At 47.6% G+C, this 19,542-nt stretch overlaps 1 protein-coding gene across 5 annotated transcripts in view; it reads right to left on the bottom strand.

The window, feature by feature from the left end:
- The window catches only part of DIP2C (disco interacting protein 2 homolog C), a 345,440-nt gene that overhangs the window by 146,582 nt on the left and 179,316 nt on the right, over nt 1–19,542 (bottom strand). The gene's annotated exons all lie outside the window — the stretch shown is intronic.

Raw genomic sequence — 19,542 nt, 5'->3', positions numbered from 1 at the left:
TGGCGAGCGGCACTGCAGGGTGTGAGGCCGGGGTGTGAGGCCGGCCGTGAACCCGTCCGGGGCCCACACCCTCCGCCGCCAAACACCACGCCCCGGCGGCTCCTGGGAAATCTCCCGCGGGCGTCTCAGACCCGAGCCGCCCCGCCGCGCCCCGGCCCCCGCAGCCCGCACCTCCTCTTGGAGGAAGCGTGAAAAGACCCCGCGGAAAGAAGAGCCATGAAGCGAGTCAGCACTCATTTACAGGTCAGAAGAGGGTAAAATGTCCGTGCGGCGAGCTGCTCGGGTCTTCAGAGCAACCAGACTCTAGCACGTGGAGATGGGCCCGCAGGACCACCGCCCCCGCCGACGCGTGCACCCGACCATCAACCCACGTTCCCTGCGTCCTGCCAGCGCACCCCACCCCGAGTAAACGCCGCCGCCGGGGGTTCCGACCCACGGTCCTCGGCCCTCGGCCCTCACACAAACAGAATCGCAGACGTCAGAGGACCTACGGATTCTACGCGATCGCGGTCGTGCTGGAGCCATTCGCCGCCCCGGCTGTGTGTCTCAGCACATGGTAGGGTTTGCCCGGCGCGACCTGATGCAACCTACGAATATATCGTCACTCGTTCATACGTGTCCGCTTGGCGGATGTTTGTGTCACGTCCCGTTCTGGGCCATCACGAAACACCTGCAGCGAAGACGCGTACACATGTTTATGGGGCACTGTCATTCCTCTTCGCTAAATGCCTAGAGACATGTCATTGCTAGGCTTTCGGCAAGTGCAGGTTTTAATTTTAAAGAAATCACCAAACCACTCGCCAGCGGTTATGGCAGTTCCCATCTCCGTCCACTGTGCAGGAGACTCCTTACCAACACCTGGTCCTCTCGGGCTTTCCACAGCATACGCCATCACGGCTGGGAAGGGGGCTCTGGCTGGGCGTGTCGGTCTGCATTCACCTGACGGCCGAGGCCGAGCTCCCGCCACGGGCCTGCTGGACTCGAGTGAGCCTTCTGTTGTCAAGTGACTGTTCAAGTTTAGTCCAGACTTTGAACTGCCTTTTCATCGCGATTCACAGTAGTTCTTTACATATCACAGGTACAAGGGGACACAGAAGCTAAACCTCGGGCACCGGGGTGCGCAGCCAGTTAAGCTCAGGTCTTGATTGGTTAAGATCAGGTCACGAGCCCAGGGTCCTGGGATCGAGCTCCGCGTTGGGCTCCGTGCGGAGTCTGCTCTCTCCCTCTGCCGCTCCCCTGCTGGTCTTCTTTCTCTCGTTCTATTTATTCTATTTAGTCTCTGCGAAGTGAATAAATAAAAATCTTTAAAAAGATCTTAAGATACCAAGTATCAAAATTTGTGGAAAGGAACTAAAGCAATGTATAGAGGGAACTATACCCCTGTAAATACCCATGTCAGAAGGAAGAAAGGTTAAAGTCAGTGATCTGGGTTTCCACCTTCGGGTTAGAAATTGAAAATTAAGCCAAAATAAGTAGAAGGAAAGAAATAATAAATTAATAGCAAAACCCAATGAAGTAGAAGGAAAAGAGTAGATTGTTTCCAGGAAGATCAAGGAAAAGGGAAAAGATAGGAGCAGGATCACAAATGGGTGAGTGCGTGTTACATTACAAGTAGATGCTAAAAGGAAGGTAAGAATATCACGAAACATCAATGCCAGGGACTTTCACAAGGGTCACATGGCAAAATGGATAAAGTTCTTGAAAAACACAACAAACCAACAAAAGATATAGAAATTTTGAATAGTATTTTATCTAGCAAAGAAATAGAATTAATTACCAAGCATCTTCCCTTCAAGAGAATCCAGGCCCAGATGGTTTCCCTGGTGGATTCTGTTCTGTGCGGAGGAGAGAATTCAAAAGAAAAAATTTCAAAAGAAAAATGAATAAAAAATGAGAATAGATAAGGGAACTCAGCAAAACCATCAAGCATAATAACATTTGCATTACAGGAATCCTTCAAGGAGGAGAGAAAAGAATTTTAAAAGCAACAAGAGAAAACAGTTACATACAAGAGAAACCCCATAGGGCTATCAGCTGATTTTTCAGCAGAAACTCTGCGGGCCAAAAGAGAATGGCATGATATATTCTAAGTGCTAAAAGGAAAAAAATCTGCAGCCAAGAATATTCTATCCAGCAAGATTATCATTCAGAAGAGACCAAAAGAAGATAAAGAATTTCCCAGACAAATAAAACGTAAAGAAGCTTATCCCCCCGAACCAGCCATATAAAAAGTGTTAAAGGGAATTCTCTGGAATGTTAAAAACCATAACCAGGAGTAAGAAAATTAACCAAGGAAAAAACTTCACAGATGCATACAGACACAATAAAAGTAGTAGATTAATCACTTATAAAACCAGTATGGAGGTTAAAGCACAAAAGCAGGAAAATCAAATATGTCTATAAAATAGGTCGGTCAAGGGATTCACAAAAGGATATAAAGTATGACATCACATTCATAAAACATGGTGGCAGTAAAGATTTAGTGCCTCTAGAATGGGTTCAAATTCAAGCAACCATCAACTTAACGCAGACTGCTATATGCACAGGATGTTATGTATAAACCTGATGGTAACTACAAATCAAAAACTGCTAATAGATAGGCAAAAAACAAAAAGAAAGGAATCCAAGGATATCACACACACACACACACACACACACACACACAAAGTCAAACAACAAGACAGGAGAGAAAAAGGGAAGGATCAAAGAAGAACCATAAGCCAACTGTAAAACAAGCAACCAAATGACAATGGCACATACTTCTCTGTAACTGCTTTGGCTGTCAAGGAGCTAACTGGTCATCAATCAAAACAGAGCATGACGGAATGGATAAGAAAACAAGACCCTCATCATGCCGCCTACAAGACAGTCACCTCAGACCTAAAGACTACGGGTCAAAAGTGAAGGCTGGAGAAACATTTCTGCAAATGCAAGTGAAAAGAAAGCTGAGGTAACAATACTTCAACAAAACAGACCTAAAAAAAAAAGGCTACCACAATTGAAAAGACAAGAACACTACGTGTTCGTAAAGGCAACAGTCAACAAAAAGACGTAACAATTGTGACTATGTGCCCAACACGGGAGAGCCCAAACACATAAAGCAGCTATGAACAAACAAATGAAGGAATGACTGTCTTACAACAGGAGTAGGGACTTTAAGACCCCGCCTTACCTCAGTGAGTGGGTCACCAAGGGGAAAATCAAGAAGGAAACAGTGGCTTCGAATGACACACCGGACCAGCTGGAATTAGCAGATATGCTCAGAACACTCTATCCCAAAGCAGCAGAATATACGTTCCTTTCACATGCACATGGAGCATTCTCCACACGACATCACCTGTTAGGCCAAAAAGTCTCAAAATATTCAAAGATTGAAGTGCTTCCTATCACGTGTCTTTTCTCACAAAAGGACACAAACAAATGGATATTTAAAAAAATGCTACTAAACGATGAATAGGTCAACCAAGACATTGAAGACGAAATAAAAAAATACATGGAGGCAAAGGAAAATGAAAGCTCAGGGGCGCCTGGGGGCTCAGTGGGTTGAGCCGCTGCCTTCAGCCCAGGTCATGATCTCAGGGTCCTGGGATCGAGCCCCGCATCGGGCTCTCTGCTCAGCGGGGAGCCTGCTTCCTCCTCTCTCTCTGCCTGCCTCTCTGCCTGCTTGTGATCTCTGTCAAATAAATAAAATCTTAAAAAAAAAAGTCATAAAAAAAGAAAATGAAAGCACAATGGTTCAAATTCTCTGGGATGCCACAGAAGCAGTTCTAAGAGGGAGGATTATAATAATACAGGACTACATAAAGAAGCAAGAAATTTCTCAAATAAACAACCCAACCTTATACCTAAAGGAGCTAGAGAAAGAACAAACAAACCCTAAAAGCCAAGAGAAAGAAGGAAATAATAAAGTTTAGAGAAGAAATAAATGAAACAGAGCAGATCAATGAAACCAGGACGTGGTTCTTTGAAAAGATCAAAAAAATCGACAGTTGACAGAATTACTAAATTGATAGAATTACTAAAAAGAGAGAGGAATAGGACAAAATCAGTAACGAAAGAGGAGAAATAACAACCAACACCAAAGAAATACAAAGGGTTGTGAGAGAATATCTTAAATATCATACATCAAACTGGATAACCTAGACTAGTGAAGTTCCTAGAAACAAGTAATCTCCTGGAACTGAGTAAGGAAGAAACAGAAAAGTTTGAACAGACCAATTACTAGCAATGAAACTGCATCAGTAATCAAAAATCTGCCAACAAACAAAATCCAGGACAAAAGGCTTCAAAGGTGAATCCTAACAAAGATTTAAAGAAGAATGCTTATTCTTCTCAAAGTATTCCCAAAAACGAAAGAAGGAAAACTTCCAAACTCATTCTGGGAAGCCAGCATTACCCTGATACCAGACAAAATATACTACAAAAAGGGAAAACTATCGGACAATATCTCTGATGAACACAGATGCAAAAATCCTCAACAAAATACTAGCAAACTAAATCCAACAATACATTAAAAAATCATCCACCATGATCAAGTGAGATTTATTCCCAGGATGCAAGGGTGGTTCAATATCCACCGTATGGGCTACATCGTGCATCAACAAGATAAAGAATAGAGACCATATGTCATCTCCACAGATGCAGAAAAAGCACTCGATAAAGTACCACATCCGCTTAGGATAAAACCCTCCAACAAAGGAGGTTTAAGGGAAACATCTCCACAAAATAAAAGCCATATATGAAAAACCCACAGCGAACATCATACTCAATGGGGAAAAACTAAGCTTTTCCCTTGGTCAGGAACACGACAGGGATGTCCACTCTGAGCACTTTTATTCAACACAGCACTGGAATCCATAGCCAGGGCAATCAGACAAGACAAGACAATTAAGCCATCCAAACTGTGAAACTTTCAGTATATAGAGACGACACAACACAACATACAGAAAACCACAGACTCCACCAAAAACCTACAAGAACTTCCAGATGATTGTAGTAAGGTCAGAGGATACAGAATCAGTATACGGAAATCCGTTGCATATCCATACACTAGTAATGAAGGTGCAAAAAGAAATTAAGAAAACAAGCCTGTTTATAGATGCACCAAAAACAAAAAAATACCCAAAAATAAACGTAAGGAGGTAAAAGACCTGTACACTGAACACTATAAAACAAGGAAACTGAAGATGACGCAGACAAAAGGAAAGACGGTCCATGCTCACGGACGGGAGAACGAGTCTCCAGCACCACGCCACAGGTGCGGGTCTGTCCGCGCGCTGCTCGCCCTGTTGTCTTCTGTTCCCGCAGAGCGTGTAGCGATTCACAGATTCTCTCCTCCGCACAGACAGAATCCACCAGGGAAACCATCTGGGCCTGGATTCTCTTGAAGGGAAGATGCTTGGTAATTAATTCTATTTCTTTGCTAGATAAAATACTATTCAAAATTTCTATGTCTTTTGTTGGTTTGTTGTGTTTTTCAAGAACTTTATCCATTTTGCCATGTGACCCTTGTGAAAGTCCCTGGCATCGATGTTTCGTGATATTCTTACCTTCCTTTTAGCATCTACTTGTAATGTAACACGCACTCACCCATTTGTGATCCTGCTCCTATCTTTTCCCTTTTCCTTGATCTTCCTGGAAACAATCTACTCTTTTCCTTCTACTTCATTGGGTTTTGCTATTAATTTATTATTTCTTTCCTTCTACTTATTTTGGCTTAATTTTCAATTTCTAACCCGAAGGTGGAAACCCAGATCACTGACTTTAACCTTTCTTCCTTCTGACATGGGTATTTACAGGGGTATAGTTCCCTCTATACATTGCTTTAGTTCCTTTCCACAAATTTTGATACTTGGTATCTTAAGATCTTTTTAAAGATTTTTATTTATTCACTTCGCAGAGACTAAATAGAATAAATAGAACGAGAGAAAGAAGACCAGCAGGGGAGCGGCAGAGGGAGAGAGCAGACTCCGCACGGAGCCCAACGCGGAGCTCGATCCCAGGACCCTGGGCTCGTGACCTGATCTTAACCAACCAAGACCTGAGCTTAACTGGCTGCGCACCCCGGTGCCCGAGGTTTAGCTTCTGTGTCCCCTCTCCTTTCTACCCTCAGCTAGTCAAGTTTTCCTTCCGTGCGCCTCTTAGGTCCCTTGTCACATCCTTAACCGGATCGTCACACATGGTGTTTAATGTGTGGCTGGCAGAGGAACTGCAACATTTGTTTTAAGATTTTATTTATTTATTCATGACAGACAGGGAGGGAGGCAGAGGGAGAAGCTGGCTCCCCATGGAGCCTGACACAGGACTCGATCCCAGGACCCTGGGCTCGTGACCTGAGCCGAAGACAGACGCTTGACCGACTGAGCCACCCAGGCTCCCATGAACTGCAACATGTTTCCTTAACACAGTCTACTTAGGGTTAATATTGGGCCATTTGGTGAAACAAAACAGCACCAAACACCTGCTACAGAATTCCACTGATCTCCATCTTTTGTGCTGTTTTCATCATGTATTTTACAATGGCACAAAACATAATTTTTCCCTTACCTCTTTCCCAGACATCTCTCACAAAACTCGACACTAAATCCTAAAATTGTATGGAACTGCAAACGATGGTGAGCAGCCAACGCAACGCTGAGAGGCTTCATGCTCCCAGACTTCAAACGACACCACACAGCTAGTCATGAAAGCAGCAGGTCAGCATGAAAACAGGTACATGCATCCGTGGAAGAGAAGAGCGAGCCAGAAGCAAACCCTCGACTTCGCGGTCATTAGTCTACTGCAACAGGGAAGAGACAGCCTTTGCAAGAAACAGCGCAGGGGAAACTGGACGGCCACGTGCAGAAGCATGAAACCGCACCAGTGACTCACACCATACACAAAATCAGCTAAAATGGATTAAGGACTTGCACATAAGACCTGAAACCATTAAAATCCTAAAAGAAAACATAGGCACTAAGCTCCCAAGCAACATGTTTTGGATCCGTCTCCTCAGGCAAAGGCAACAAAAGACAAGACTCCATCACACTGAAAGGACTTTGCAAAGCAAATAACTACTTGAATGAAATTTAGGAAAAAACTGCTAACTCCATTCCTTCATATGAATTCCAGCTACGGGTCTTTCCTTTCAGCCCGAGATGCTATGAGATCCTATGGATCTCGTGCCTGAGAGCCTACGCATCCCAGCTCAGGGCTGCTGGACGCACCTGTGCGTTGGCCAGAGAGCCTGGATGTCAGCGGCCACAGGTCCTGTGTGGACTGAGACTCTGCCCTTGGCAACAGCGCTGCCGACCCTCTCCCCGGTTCAGTTCTAGTGTCCGGGGCACAGTCCTTGTCCCTCCGACCACTTTCAGTCTCCAGCACCTCCCAAAGCGCAGCACCCTCAACAGCAAACATGGGGGCGGGGGAGGGCTCCGGGTGTTGGCAGGGGTATCTGGCCAACCCACCGCCCACCGCCAGACCTGAAAACACCCCTCCTTCGTTAAAACGTATGCTCCGGGCGTCACGGACTCTCGTGCTGACACGTTTTAAGTCATCACTTGGATGCTGCTGCACGTTGCTGTTTCCTTTCATGGGATCTGCTCTGCTCTGGTTTCAAGATTTTCTCTTTATATAATTACAGTTCTTGTATTTACAGTCATTTTACGTTTTAACAACTGAATGAACCACACCAAAACACGAACAGCAGAGGGGGGCGCCTGGGTGGCTCTGAGTCCGGATTCCGGCTCAGGTCATGACCTCGTGGGTCGTGGGGTTGAGCCCCACGTCAGCTCTGTGCCCGCAGGCAGGCCGCTTGACAGACTCTCCCCCGTCCCTTCCCCCAACCCCACTTGTGTGCTCCTTGTCTCTCTAAAAGAAAAAAACAAATCTTAAAAAAAACCGGTCATTTCAGAATAATGAAATTACACAGTATTGATTTTTGTTCACGCTTCTTGATATCTGCTAAGGTTTTTGCTCTGAGGATAAATTACTTTAGAAATCCAATAAAAATCCTATTTTAACATAAAATGATCCACTTAGTAAAGACCAATACTAAGGTACATTTTGAAATTGTGTATTTTTTCCCATAAAAGTAAAAGACGTTTTAAAAACGGCTAGCACTACATGCAAGCCTGCTGAATTTTGTCACACAACTGAGAGAAAAGAGAAGTGGACTATTTGCCGTCACACAGCGACCAGCACGCCCAGCCGGGCCCCGGCCCCGGGACGGAAGCGTGAGTGGAGCTACAGCTGACCATGAGCCAGAACAAACGTCTGCTGTAACTCACGAAGCCGCTACTTATTTACAGCCAAACTGAACAACACGTACCATTTGCTTATTTTCAAAAGGCAACCCTGTGTTCTCTGTTACGGACAAAACAACGGTGACAAACATTTAAAAATACGTATCAGGATGCATGGAAGATTCCAGCATATGACACACGGGACAGCAGCGCTCAGCGATCTGGCAGGACGGCACCTCCCCGAACGGCGCTCCGGCGTCATCCCCGGCCCTGTGGCGCGGAGCCGATCCAGCCTAAAGGAACCGAGGCCAAGATGTACACGGAGATGAAGGCCCCTGAGCTGATGTCGCGTTCCGGCACAGGCCCTGTAACGGCCCCAAACAGGGTTCCCAGCCCCTGCCCTGTCCAGTAAGACGTGACTTCCTGGTGTTAGGGCGCTGCAGGGTTCAATCCCCGCTCCTCGCATAACCCCTAGTATCCTAGCCTAGGACCCAGAACACTGAACAGCCACCACCCCCTGCCCAGAGTGACCAGAACTGTTTGGAAAAATGTCTTGAAATACGGTGATCTGTGGGGGACAGAAAGACCCCCATCCCCGTGCATCTCCCCTCCCCGGCGCTGGGAGCACTCTGGGCTTGGGGCCAGGAAGAGAACCACCAACGTAACCCCAGGCACAACTTCTGCACGTCTCCCAGCCTGCAGGCAAGGGGCCGCGGAGAGACCCCCGGCCAGAGGGCAAGGGGCAGATCCTCCTGCTTCACAGGCCAGTGGGTGCCCCGGGAAGGCCTGGACGCTGCTCAGGGCACGGTGGGCGCTGTGTCCCGGGCCACAGGGACAGGGCAAACTGGGAACACAGGAGATGGGAGTTTTTTTGGTTTTGTGAGCTCTGGTAGGATTGGTCTGGGTTTTAGGCTACGAACTGTGAAGAGCCAGGAGACCGTGAACACGCAGGGTCAAGAGCTGGGGACAGTGGACTTGGCAGGGTGCAGCAAGATGGCAGAGACGTGGATGCTGTCGGAGCCCAACGCGGGGCACTAGGATGCCCCGAAGCTGACGGGGAGCCTCACGGGAGGGTTTCCTGCAAAACCGTCCAAGGGGATGCGTCCAAGGGGGCAAGTGCCCAGGAACCCGCAGGAAAACCACCTCCAGGAAACACCCCCACAGCCACTACGAACGCAGCTGGCGAAGGAAAGGCGTACGAGGGCCCAGACCCGCTCTTCCCCGAGAAGGCCAGGCAGGGTGCGCGCAGAGTTGGCAACGGCCCATTCGGCGCGTTCAGAAACACTAAGCGAAACGAAGCAAAGCTGCTCCTCCTTCCTAACTCTGCGTCTCGGTCCAGGTTTCCTGCTCGCGTCCAGGAAGCGTCCTTCCGTCGGGGGCAGGGCAGCCGTGAGCGCACGGATCGCTCGTGCTGGTGCAGCATGCGGCGCGTCTCCTGTTCAGCCGGCGCGGGTGAAGCGTCCAGCAGAGCTTGCTAACGCGCTGTCTCCTCGTAGAACTGTCGAGTTCCTGACTGGCTCCACCTGCCGCAAACGCCTCGTCCCAGCGTCACCCCTGAGGACGCTGGCTCGGCCCATGCGCTCCGCTCCCTGCTGCCGTCCGGACGGGACAGCAGCCTGACCCTACTCTGCAGCTTCTCACGGTTTCTCCACCTGCTGTTTCCTCAAAGAAAGTTCCGTTTTTCTTCCCCGTTAGTGCCATGAGCGGACAGCCTGCCTTCTGGGCAGCCACAGCAACTGGGGAAACAGGAGCTTCTGGGAACCCGACTGAACACCGATGTGGGGGCCGGGCTCTGGGATCAGAATCCCGGCTTGGCCACTTCCTGGTTGTGAAGTACGCGGCCAGTTATGTAATCCCCACTCTGATCCCGTGTAAAATGGAAAAAATGATAGTTAATGAGACAATTACGTAGGACACAAGACATGAAGCAGGCCCCAGCTGCCCGTCCCGTGGCAGACACTCGTTAAGGACGGTCACTGTGATCGATACTGTCAAACAGTGGCCTTGGCACAACAGGCGTGTGATAACAGAAAGGCCCAGAGGAGCCCCACTGTGGTCGGATCTACCTCATCCCAGTGCAGGGGCAGCTCCAGTCCTCGAAGCAACACCGTCACGAGCTCGTGTTTCCGCGAGGCACACGCCTGCCCTGCCTGTGGCCTCGGGACCCAGGACCTGCTCCCCCTGCAACCCCCAGGCTGCCCCCCGAAGGTCGTAGGTCTGTGCTCCGACACAAGAGAAAAGTCCCTTCCCCAAGACTCAGGGAGGCCCTGGGACAGGAAGATCCCAATAACCAGCTCCAGAAAGCTCTGCTTCCCCCTGGTTTCCTTCAGCGGCCGGCGCAGTCAGTCCCCTGGAAGAAACCTGCATCCTGCGGTACCACAACGCACTGGGGCACTCAGAGAACAAACACGAATGATGACAGGTTCACCCTCAGAGGAAGGGCGTGTCTGTGCACATCTGTGGGTCTGAACCCTAAGAAAAATGATGGGTGCCCCCTTCACTTCATGCTGCTGTCAAACCCCTCCACCCACCCCAGGCCCCAGCCGTGGAGTCCTCGGCGCCCCCCAACCCGTCCCGCCCGTGACATGGATGCCGCCGCTGAAGGGACAGCCGTCTGACTTCAGACCAACAGTGGACTGACCCACGACAGAGTCTGCAAGAACACTCGCTGGTGTCACAGCAGCGGGGCACGAGAGACCGCGGTTCCGGAGCCCGACGGCCTGGTCTACAACCCAGCTCCTCCAGTGGGCTCGGGCACGCTACGGAACCCGTGTGTGCACTGGGTTCACCAGGTGGAAACAAGGAACAGGGAGCAGCCCCATGCACAGGGGTGGCTCTGGGACTGGAGGAGGAGTCAGGACCCTGGGGCGGAGCCTGGCCCCCAGTAGCACAGAACAGGCCCTGCACCCCCGTCTCCGTCCGCTGCTGGTCCAGATGAACGTCGGGGGCGGGAGACCCCAAACCCACACCGCCAAGCCAAGGGGGGCAAGCTTCACTCCGACCACAGCACCGCTGCCTGTCCTCTGTCCCTGCAGACGGCCACACGCATCTCCTCCGGGGTCGAGCGGTCCGCTCACTGCCTGGAACAGGCACCTGGAGGCAAGGAGTGGGGCGCTGAGTAAAAAAAACAAGAATGCAGGGCTGGCGGGCAAAGTGCATCTCCAGCCAGCGTGCCCACCGCCACAGCTCGAAGGGCCAGGCTATCCCCGGGTAGGCTGGTTCCTCGCAGGCCCGGGGGCCGCAGCTCCCTGCACAACCTCAGCGGACACGGAGTCCAGGAGCCCGTGGGGTGGGGGGACCGTGCACAGAAGGGGGCTCCAGCGCACAGCGCGCCGCTCAGCAGTGTGCACTGAGCCTCTCAGGGGTACTCGGTGCTCTGTCCTCTGCCGAGTCATTTCCGACGAGGAACGAACAGTGTCACTATCCAACCCTAACCGAACGCGTCCCAAACCACTGTGCCAGGCTCTGCTCCAGGATGAGCTGTTTCTTTCCATCACAAACTCACCCGCGTTTAACACTTTCAACCAATGCCTTTGTCCTTAGTGAACGACACGGGAGATAAAACTTCATAACGGCTGTAATGGATCCAGGAAAAACACCCGAAGTTGATCAGAAAAACAAAGGCCAATGACCTTGTTGATGTGAACCGAGGCTGCGACGCTCTGGCGTCGTGCCGGAGGTGACACAAGCCACACAGAAGCCTGTCAGACGGTGCCCGGTATGAAGCGAGTGCGGGAGTGAAAGTCGGCCACGTCTGGGTGAGGACTGCTCCCGGCAAACACCAGGTCCCCCCTCGCTCGAACGTCACTAAACACAAGTCTGTGCGATCATCTGTCCGGCCGGCTTCCTAGAAGGAGAAAATGCTGACCTCTGCCTGGGCACGTCCACGGTGGCTCCACTGTCCTCTTACCTCGTGCCTGTCCCTGGCCCTGATTTTCCACCCAAATCCCAGTCTGTTGAGACTCCCGAGGTCCCCATGGGCGTTTTTACTGGAACTGAATGCGGCAGCCCTGACATCCCGCGGCTCACGACTCCCTCCGGCACACGGCGCACCCGCTCCTACGGCTCTCTTCCACCACTTCCGTCTTGGTCACTCACCACAGAAGTCTCGCACATCTTTGGTTTCAATTTTCATTCGGTTCTTTATAAGATGCTGGGGTTTTTCTGTTTTGTTTTCATTTATAGAATCTTCACACATTACTTACTGGGAAAATTTGTTAAGAAAAGTAGTAAGATCCCCACAAAACAACAGAAATATTCAATGTGACTGAAAAGGTCATTTAATTTGAAACATGTTAAAATATACCGTATACACAACTTCTGAAGTCACATCTTCTTGTTTGTTAATATGTAGACTTAGGATTTTGTTTAGATTATATTCAGCCATTACACTAAACCCTCATCATTTCTAAAAATCTAGAGATTAGGGCGCCTGGATAGCTCAGTGGGTTGGGCCTCTGCCTTCGGCTCAGGTCATGATCTCAGGGTCCCGCATCGGGCTCTCTGCTCAGCGGGGAGCCTGCTTCCTCCTCTCTCTCTCTCCGCCTGCCCTTCTGCCGACTTGTGATCTCTGTCAAATAAATAAATAAAAGCTTTAAAAAAAGTTTTTTTTAAAAAATCCAGAGATTACCCTGAAGCTTCTATGTCGACGACACCCTGCGACTTTCCCCTTCCTCTCACCGCACCCGTCACGACGCAGTGTCTGTCCTAGAACCAGCTGGAAAGGCTCCCTTCTCTTCTCTTTCTGCTCTCGGAAACGGTTTGTGTAGACCCCAACATTAACTGCTTGGAAGCTAGGAATAACTGAAATGCCAAGCGTTCTGAGCCTGCTGTGTTTTGTGGAGAGGTTTCCAGCAACTGCTTCCTTTCAGTTAGTGGCCATAGGACTACTCAAGGTTTTCATTTCTTTTTAAGCTTTTATATTGGGAAACTGTCCATTTAATTAAGTCGTCGAATTTGCGGCCAGGGGGTTATTCACACTGTCCGCTCCTTCTTCCCTCTGACGTATGTGCAGAAACGCGTCCCATTTTTAATTCCTCGTATCATTTACTCCTGTCTTTCATCATTCTGACTGCGTGGTTTTCAATATTAATAGCTTCCAAAAATAATTTTTGTCTTTCTTGATCCTCTAAACTTTATCATCATCCTTTATTTCATTTTTTAATTAATGGATTTTTATGTTTAGGGCAATTTTAGGTTTATGGCAAAACGGAGGGGGAAGGGCATCATGATTCCCGTGACCCACTCACCTACACACAGACACACACACACACACACACACACACACACACACTTTCGCCCTCTACAGACGTACTATGTCAGTGGGGTTCAACTGATGAGAAAACGTTGGCACATTATTAACTAATATGCAGTTACCATTAGGGTTCAGTCTTGGTATGTACATTTTATGGCTTTAACAAATGCGGAACGACATGTCTATGTGACCACAGTGTCATATTAAACAGATTCACTGTCCTAAAAGTGCTCTGGACCCACCTATCCCTCCCTCCCTGCCTCCCGCTGAGCACTTGGTAGCTGCTGATCGTTACTGACTCACTATTTCTGTCTTTTCTAGAATGTCCTGTATTTGGGGTCACACAGTATGGGGCCTTCTCAAATTGGCTTCTTACACTTTGTAATATGGATTTAAAGTTCCTTCATGACTTTTGAAGGCTTGAGAGTTCATTTCTTTTTAGCATTAAATAATGAATTAAATAATATCCGCACAATATGTTCATGCACTCAGTTGCTAACGGGCATCTCAGGAATGACTGAGCTGCTACGAACACGCATGTGCAGATTCTTCTACAGATACTCTTCCAGCTCAGGTGGGTCGACACTGAGGGACACAATTGCTGGAGGTATGGCTCCAGTACTTTTGGTAAGAAACCACCAGCTGTCCTCCTGGGTAGCTGCACTACTCCGTGCTCCCGCCAGTGAGGGAGAGCTCCGCTGGCTCCACCTCGCCGCTGGCATCAGATGTCAGAGTCCTGACTTTTTGCCATGCTAATAGTGCACCTCACTCTTATTTTAACCTGCACTTCTCTAGTGACATACAGTGTTCCGCGCCTTTTCCTCCATGTGTTTGTTGTCCGTGTACCTTCTTTGGGAAGGTGTCAGTTCAGATCTTCTGAACACTTCTTAATGGGTTTTCTTACTCGTGGTGTGACCGGGTTTTTGTATATCCCGGATAGTAGTTTCTTTTTTTATTTTTAATCAGAAATGTGTTTTGCAAAGGTTCTTCTTCTAGTCTGTGGCTTACCTTTTTTATTCTGTCTTTTGCAGAGCACACGTTTCTCATTCTAATGAAGACAAACTTACCAACCTTCTTATTCCATGCGTTACGCGTTTGGCATTGTATCTAAAAAGTCATCAGGAATCCAAGGTCACCTATATTTCGCCTATGCTTTCTTCTGGAAATTTTATAGTTTTTGTTTGCTTTTGGGTCTATGATGCATTTTTAAAAAGATACTATTTGCTAGAGCAAGAGAGTGGAACAGGAAGACTCCCAACAGGGGGCTCGATCCCAAAGCCCTGAGATCATGACCTCAGCCAAAATCAAGAGTCAGATGCTTAACTGACTGAGCCACCCAGGGGCCCTGGATCTATGATGCATTCTGGGTTAGTTTTTGTGAAAGGTTTAAGATGTTTAAGATCTGTGTCTACATTCAGTTATTCTGGTGCCATGTGTTGAGAAGACTATCATTTCTCTACTGGGTTGTCTTTGCTTGTAATATTGACTATATTTGTGGGCCTGTTTCTGAGCTATCTCCTGTGATACACTGATCTATATGACTATTGTCTCACCGGTATCTGTCTGTACTACCCCGAATTTTATATTAAGTCTTGTGGTTAAACATCACCAGTCCTCAACTTTGCTCTCTACTGTGGTGGCTATCTGTGATCTTCCAACTTTCCATACAAACTTCGGAACTGACTTGTTGGTATTCACAAAACAACTTGCAGGGATTGTTTGACCGACAGACCAAACTGGGAAGAACTAACACCTCAACAGTAATGAGTCTTCCTATCCAGGTATGTGGACTCTCTGTTTCTTTACTTCATGTGACTTGTCGCCTTAATCATTTTCCTCATATAAGCCTTATATATTGCTGTTTTTTTAGAGTTCTAAGTATTTCATTTCGGGGGTGTGGGTTGCAAATGACATTGTAAATGACAATTTCAAATTCCAACCGTTTGTTGCTGGCATGTAAGAAAGTTACTGGTTTTCGTATGTTAGCCCTTGTTATAATCACTTAATACGTTGATTTTTTGAATCTTGGGATTTCCAACATAGATAATCACATCATTTGTGAATACTTTTAGTTATTCCTTCCACATCTGTATACTTTTGATTTCCTTTTACTGTCCTAGTGTATTAGCTAGGACTTCCAGTACAATGTTGAAAAGAAGCGGCAAGAGGGGACCTCCTTGCCTTGCTCCTGACCTTGGTGGTAAATCATTCACTTTCTTACCACTAAGTGTGACATTAAGTAGAAGTTTTTAAAGATGTTCTTTATCAAATCAAGGAAGTTCCCCTTTATTCTTAGTTTATGGAGAGTTTTTAACCATGAACAGGTGTTAGATTTTGTCAAATGCTGCTTCTGTATGTGTTGTAGGTCATACGAGTTGTCTTTGGTTTGCTGACATGATGAATCGCATTCATTGATTTTGGAATGTTAGACCAGCCTTGCATACCTGGAATAAATTTCACTTGGTCATGCTGTGTAATTTTTATACACTATTGCATTTGATTTGCTATTTTGCTGAGAAATTTTTAAAACCTAGGTTCATGAGAAATAGTAGCCTAAAGTTTTTCTTTCTTGTAATGCTTTTGTCTAGTTTTGGTATCAGGTTAATGCTGGTCTCATAGGATGCTTAGGAAGCACTCCCTCTCCTTTTGTCTGCAGGAATAGAATACAGAGAGAAATATAATCTCTTCTTTAAATGTTTGGTGGAATTCAGAAGTAACCCACCTGGGCCTGGTGCTTGTTTTAGAAAGTTATTAACTATCGGTTCATTTTTAAAATGGACATAGCCTTACTCGATCGTCTATTTCTTCTTGTGTGACTCTCGACAGATTGTGTGTTTCAAGGAATGGGTCCACTTCATCTCCATCATCAAATATGTGGACACATTATTGTTTATAATATTCCTTTATTGTCCTTTGTGGTCTATAGGATAAGTAGTGATGGTCAGTTTTTCGTGTCGGGTATTAGTGGTTTTTATCTTTCTTTTAGTTAACCTGGTCAGAAGTTGATCATTTACTGATCTTTTCAAAGAACCAGTTTTTGGCTTCTTTGATTTTCTGATGTCTTCTTTTCAATTTCATTATTTCTCCTTTAAGTTTTCTTATTTTTCTTCTTCAGATTTACTTTGCTTTTTTCCTAAAGATGGAACTTACACATTTTAGATCTTCTTTTCCAACTTAAGCATTGGATGCTGCACATGAGCACTATTTTTGCTGCATCCCACAAATTTTGATCACTTGTATTTTCTCTTTTTAGTTCAAAACATTCCACAAACGTTTCAGGCTTCTTTGATCCGTCTGTTAGTCAGAAGCATGCAGTCTGCTCTCCAAGTGTGTGGGATTCTCCAGTCATCGGTCACGGATTTTTAGGTTAATTCCACTGTGCCCTGAGAGGCATATTTTTATGCTATTCCTTTCGATATGGATGTGTTTTCCGGCCCAGGATGTGGTCTGTTCTGGGGACTGCTCTGTGTGAGCTTGGGGATGTGCACTCTGCTCTTGCTGCACGGATGCCCTACAAAGGTCAGTTAAATTCAGGCGACCCAGATGAACTGTTCAGGTCAGCCATGTCCTCACCTAATTCGCTTCCACCCGGATCTGTACGTCAGGGACACAGAGCTGCCGACGCTCCCCTCTGACTGTAGATTCGTCTAGTTCCGGCTGCAGACTGATGGCTCCTGCCTCCTGGGCTGTGACGTTTTGTTGGGCACGTACCCAGTAAGAACGTCGTCTTCTTAGACAACCAAGTCCTTTATCGTACGTAATCTTCGGTAACCTTTCTTGTCTCAAGTCTGCTCCGTAAGAAAGTAATGGACCGCGCCAGCTTTTGAAGTCGGTGTTAGCGTCTCTACTCCATCTCTACTGCTAGCCCACGGTGCGGTGCTTGTCTTGTAGTCCACGTAACGTGGGCTGTGTCCTTAGTCTACTCTGAAGGAGTAACTGGCACACTTAGGTCAGTGGCATTTAGCGTGGTTCATATTTCTGGGCTAGTACGTGATATGTTTGTTACTGTCACCCGTTTATTACGTCATTCCTCATCTCCCACTCTGTCTCTGTGTTTTCTGGTTCCAACGCACTATTGTGTACGATCTTATTTCTGCTCCTTTCTGGGCAAATCAATTACACTTCATCTTTTACTGTTCAAGTGCTGGTCCTTAGGTTGATGCGTCATAACAGAATATTCCCAGCTCCTCCCCCGCCCGTACCACCGCTGCCATTCGTGCCTCGAAGGCTCACGCTCGAATCACCCGGTACGTAGTTCCTCCCATTACTCTGAACAACCGTTAACCTGTAAGCACAATTAGGAATCATAAAAACAGCAGATTCTCTTTCGTCTTCGGGGACCCCTTCTCTGACACCCCCTCTCCTTAGGTAGATGTCCATCTCGAGCTCCCCACCTGGTGTACTGACGGGCCCATCCGTCACGTCTCTCACAGCGACTCCCGTTTCCGGCACTGCCCTTACACCCACAGCAGGGCGTCCAAGTCTCCACTGGCATCACCCCCCCACCACCCCACCCCGTTTGGGAGCAGTGGTCTTCCCGGGGACTTCAGTTTGCTGACAGATCGAGATTGGGATCCAGCTGAACTCCTCAGCTGGTTGGTCTCCATTTCTAAACTTCTTTTTCACCGTAAGGATCCATGCGACAGAGCCCACACTCCGCGGCAAGGTGGCGTGCAGCCAAGACTGTCTCCTCTACATCATCTTTTTCTGTTACTTCTCATTTCTCCCTCCTGTGGACTCAACTCCATTTTCCCTTCCCGACTTTTTAAACTCAATCCTTGTTTCTTCAGTTTCCAGGATCTCTGATAACCTCATGTCAATACTTTAAGGCTGGCAATTTCTAAGGACTACTTCAGTGCACCCCACAAACTCTGTTTTTTCACCTGCAATACAGTGGCCTCTTGATGTGTCCCCGCTTCCAGCCAGGAACCCACCCAGTCCAACCAGCCTCTCCCACACGACCGCCGCACACGGACATTTTCAACATGCGAATCTAACCAGGGCACTTTCTGTTTAAAGGACCAGACCAGTATCAAGACTGAGTTCATTTTCATTAGTTTTGAACAAACAGGGCTTTATAGTCTGTCTTCAAATGCATCTTCCGCCTTCTTCCAAGTCTCCCACAGCCTTGGTTTCAGAGCGGCTCTGGGGATAAAAAGTCTCTGCCGCGGCAACTTTCCACACCTGCACTGCCCAGGTGTCTTAAATGTGGCTAGTGAAGCAAAAGAACAGAATTTTCATTTAAATTGAAAAGGTCCACCACACTGGGCAGCGCAGCTCGACAGGACCAGCCTGCCCGTCACTGGGAGGGAAGCTGACCAAGCAGTCTGATTTACTGCATTCCTCTCTTCCTCCAGTGTCACAGAATATGTCGTTTCGGATTTACACGAAATCATGAAAACATTTAGTTCAGAGAATCAGACTGCAGAGCGGGAAACATACTGAAATCAGTGAACTCAAGTGGACCAGAGAAAGAGAAACCCTGTCCATGTAGGAGGTTAACTTTAATGTCGAGGAAGAACAGCCGTCAGGTGTGCACACTCTCTGGAAGCAAACACAGTGTCCTCCGTTTTCCAGTCTCACCGACAGCGCTCGGCAAAGGCTCGGAACACAGAACCACACGTGTGCGGAACGCCAAGCAGGCCTGAGGCCCCATGGCCAGCGGCTGAGCCCCACCGTACCTCAGATCCTAAACCATCATCAGCACAAAACCAGCCTCGAGGAGGGGTTCACACATATAAGTTCGCACAGTGCGTCTCCAGGTTTGAAGAAAAATTTCAGTTTTACAGGTTACAAGCAGTGGTTCTCAAACCCTTGGACCCAAAGAATATTCTAGACTGTTAAAAATGGGTTAAAGTTCTTTATAGATCCTGGATATCAACCTTTTGTCTGTACTGTCATTTGCAAATGTCTTCTCCCATTCCGTGGGTTGCCTCTGTGTTTTGTTGACTGTTTCCTTTGCTGTGCAGAAGCTTTTGATTTTGATGAAGTCCCAAAAGTTCATTTTCGCTTTTGTTTCCTCTGCCTTTGGAGACATATCTTGAAAGAAGTTGCTGTGGCTGATAT

The sequence above is a fragment of the Mustela putorius genome, unplaced genomic scaffold, assembly GCF_011764305.1.
Source record: "Mustela putorius furo isolate JIRA1106 unplaced genomic scaffold, ASM1176430v1.1 tig00004033_pilon_pilon_pilon, whole genome shotgun sequence".
In the NCBI taxonomy this organism is placed as follows: domain Eukaryota; kingdom Metazoa; phylum Chordata; class Mammalia; order Carnivora; family Mustelidae; genus Mustela; species Mustela putorius.
This window is presented reverse-complemented; position numbering and strand designations above follow the sequence as displayed.